Genomic DNA, 4098 nt, shown 5'->3' with positions numbered 1-4098 from the left:
AATGGCGAAAAGCTATGAAAATAGAGATGGAGGCTCTTGTAAAAAATGGAACTTGGGAGAGGTGCATCTTACCAGCATGGAATAAACCAGTCGGGTGTCGATGGGTCTTAACCATTAAACACAAACCAGATGGCACCATTGAGTGATATAAGGCAAGGTTGGTGGCAAAAGGCTATACACAAACATATGGCATTGACTACTCAGAAACTTTCTCACCAGTTGCAAAGATTGACACCATCAGAGTACTATTTTCAATAGCAGCAAATGAAAACTGGCCACTCCATCAGTTTGATGTCAAAAATACTTTTTTACATGGGGATCTGAAAGAAGAAGTATACATGGAAGCTCCTCCAGGGTTCTTTGAAGGTTTCCAAAGAAATGAAGTTTGCAGATTGAAGAAAGCACTTTATGGGCTTAAGCAGTCTCCACGTATATGGTTCTAAAGGTTTACAGTGGCCATGAAAAGGTATGGGTACAAACAAAGAAACTCTGACCATACTTTATTCTTGAAAAGAAAAGCAGATATAATCACGTGCCTAATAATATATGTGGATGACATGATCATAACTGGAAGTGATTTGAAAGAAATTGCAAAACTGAGGAATAACTTGTTCAGAGAATTTGAGATGAAGGATTTAGGAGGACTAAAGTACTTCTTGGGAATAGAGGTTCTTCGCTCCAACAAAGGGATCTTTATTTCTCAGAGAAAGTACATCATGGATTTACTTGCAGAAATAGGGATGGTCGATTGTAAGCCAGCAGATACTCTTATGCAAGTTAACCACGGTTTAAAGTTTGAGGAAGGGGCTAATCTAGCAGATAAAGAGAGGTACCAACGGTTAGTTGGGAAATTGATTTATCTGTCACACACTCGACCAGACATAGCATATGCAGTGGGGGTGATAAGTCAGTTTATGCACCAACCTCAAGAGGATCATATGGAAGCTGTCATGAGAATTGTTCGGTACTTGAAGGGGACACCAGAAAATGGGATCATGTTCCAAAAGAATGGGCACTTAAACATTGAGGCTTACACTGATGCTGATTGGGCTGGTAATCCAAATGACAGGAGATCTACATCGGGCTATTTTTCTCTTGTGGGAGGTAATCTGGTGACATGGAGGAGTAAGAAGCAGAAAGTGGTTGCTCTTTCCAGTGCTAAAGCTAAATTTCGGGGAATTGCCAAAGGTATAACTGAAGTTTTATGGATCAAAAAACTGATGACCGAGATTGGTTTTCCACCACAACTACCAAGTCAATTAAAGTGTGATAATAAGGCAGCAATCAGTATCTCAGAGAATCCTATGCAACATGACAGAACTAAGCACATTGAAGTTGATAAACACTTCATTAAGGAGAAGATTGAGGATGGCAGTGTTGAGCTTCCATTTGTAAGGTCAGAAGACCAGTTGGCAGACATCCTCACCAAAGCCGTTGCAGGCAGAGCATTTACCCGTGTCCTTAGCAAGTTAAGCATTGGTGATCCCACTGCTCACCTTAAGGGGGAGTGTTAGAATATTTGTTAGAATATTATAATTAGAGTAACAAATCACAGGATTTCAGAGATAATCAAGGAAAATCAATTATATTTATTTAGAATACTTTCTGTATTTAGTTTCCTAGAATTCTATATTTAGAGAGTGATTGTAAACAAAGGATATAGAAGAAAATACATTGAAAACCTTTCCCTGCTTCCCTCTCTGTTACCTTTGCTTATGTCTAACCTTTCCTAACCCTAGATACCATCTCAAGACCCTGTAGCAGTCAATTCATGATTTCATTACCTGAATAACATCATCTATTGCAACACAAGAAGTATTTACCCAAGATAGTAGCTGCTGCACACGCAAAAGTCGAAAAGTGGAAGGTATTTTTTCAAAAGGGATATGGAAATTGTGAATAGCCTCTGCATTACTGTGTTCACCGGATTGAGAATGACCAGGCTTGTGTGCCGCTGCATTTCTTCCTTGCTCCTGACTGTAAGTCCCGTTCCTGATAAACGCAAATTTTAAGCCTATAAAATCTAATGCAAGAAACTAAATAAAATAAAATCCTAGCAGGAAAGCTTCAAGAATCAGATCCTGATATGCACTATATTGGGAGGCAAGGGCTTGAGAACAAATTCCTACAGTGTGAACCAAACTACCATGACTGTATAGTTAGTCATGTTCTCTAAGGGACCAATGCACAACATCAAATAGTTCACAGCAGAGTCAACTACATATTTTCTAACCAAAGCAAAAGAGAATGAGATTGGGAAAGAAGCCAGCAGAAAAAATTACAATTGAGGTGATTTACGTATCTCCTTGCCATGTTTAGCAATACGTCTATTATGGCCCAAAGTTACCACAGCCCTTTTGCAATACTAGCTAGAAATTCTACAGTAGCAACTGGATCGGCATTATGCTCATCCCTAAATGGATGTAATGTATCAAAAGAGTGAAAAAAGACTGGAGAATACATATGAAAATTATGACAATTAATAGCATGAAAAATGGTTTATTTATTCATTTGGGGTTCAGGAACCTCCTATATGCCGCAGGGTACAATCCAAATCCAAATCCAAATGACAGTCACCTCACCTTAGAAGTTCCGTTGCTTCATCTTGATTAGCAAAACAGAGGTCTATATTGCTAGACTCCAATAACTTCATAAGTGGTGGCTTAAATTTTCTCACCATCTTGTCAAAGAAAAGAAGTATTAGAAAACAGTTAGCTTCATTAATTTTTTCATGGAAGAGAATAATAAAAGAAGAAGAAAAATAAATTGTGGTGTTTAGTACCTCAAAACTGGCCAAATCCAAAGAAACAAGAAGACCTTCCTATTTGGCCAAAGAGATTGCTGCTTGAATAACTTCCAAATTGAGAATTGCATACCTCAAAACCAGCCACAAGTGCTACAAAAAAGAAATGAATGTGATTGCTTCTTTACAATACAGAGACATTTTAGAAAGCCTATGTAGAGAATCAGTGAAAACTTACTCTTGAGAAATTTCGATGCATTTGAAAATGTCTTCAATAGCTGAGAAGTTTCAGAAATAAATATATGAAAATGATTGATCACATTTAATAAAAAATCATGCTTTGTAAGAAGACACTGATGTAATAAATAATTTTTAGTAGAAGAACCTCATAACACTTAGAGAAAAAAAGCTAACTCCTTCTGCCCTAACTCCTCCTTCGAAAGCCCCAATGGCAACCACCAATCTCCTCCTTCTTTGTGCCTCACCGCTTCCCCCTCCGAAACCACCAACCACCAATTTTTTCGCCTTAACCCTTCTTCAAAAGCCCTAACCCCTGCCCTCACCGCGACGACAACACTCCAACGAAGAACGACGAAGCCCTCCCTTCCGCACTGCCGCTCGCTTCCTGGTTCTTCGCCTCCCTGAAGAACGACGAAGCCCTCCTTTCCGCGCTGCCGCCCGCTTCCTGGTTCTTCGCTTCCGTGAAGAACGACGAAGCTCTCCCTTCCGCGCTGCCGCTCGCTTCCTGCTTCTTCGCTTCCGTGAAGAACGACGAAGCCCTCCCTTCCGCGCTGCCGCTCGCTTCCTGGTTCTTCGCCTCCCTGAAGAACGACGAAGCCCTCCTTCCCGCGCTGCCGCCCGCTTCCTGGTTCTTCGCTTCCGTGAAGAACGACGAAGCCCTCCCTTCCGCGCTGCCGCTCGCTTCCTGCTTCTTCGCTTCCGTGAAGAACGACGAAGCCCTCCCTTCCGCGCTGCCGCTCGCTTCCTGGTTCTTCGCCTCCCTGAAGAACGACGAAGCCCTCCTACCCGCGCTGCCGCCCGCTTCCTGGTTCTTCGCTTCCGTGAAGAACGACGAAGCCCTCCCATCCGCGCTGCCGCTCGCTTTCTGCTTCTTCGCTTCCGTGAAGAACGACGAAGCCCTAACATCTGACGAGGTGGAAAAGCGCCATTTCCAGCTTTGAATAAGGCTGTAGGTTTCTCCTCCTTTTGTTTTTCTGCAGTCAAATTCATGAGGATGACTCTAAGTTTTCAGTCTTTTTATTTTTTTATTGTTCATTGTTTTGATTCTCATGCATTTCTTCAGGAGAAGGTGAGGAATCCGTTAGTCGAGAACCATCCTAAGCAGTTCGGGATCA

Source organism: Arachis duranensis, chromosome 7, assembly GCF_000817695.3.
Source record: "Arachis duranensis cultivar V14167 chromosome 7, aradu.V14167.gnm2.J7QH, whole genome shotgun sequence".
NCBI classification, from domain to species: domain Eukaryota; kingdom Viridiplantae; phylum Streptophyta; class Magnoliopsida; order Fabales; family Fabaceae; genus Arachis; species Arachis duranensis.
This window is presented reverse-complemented; position numbering follows the sequence as displayed.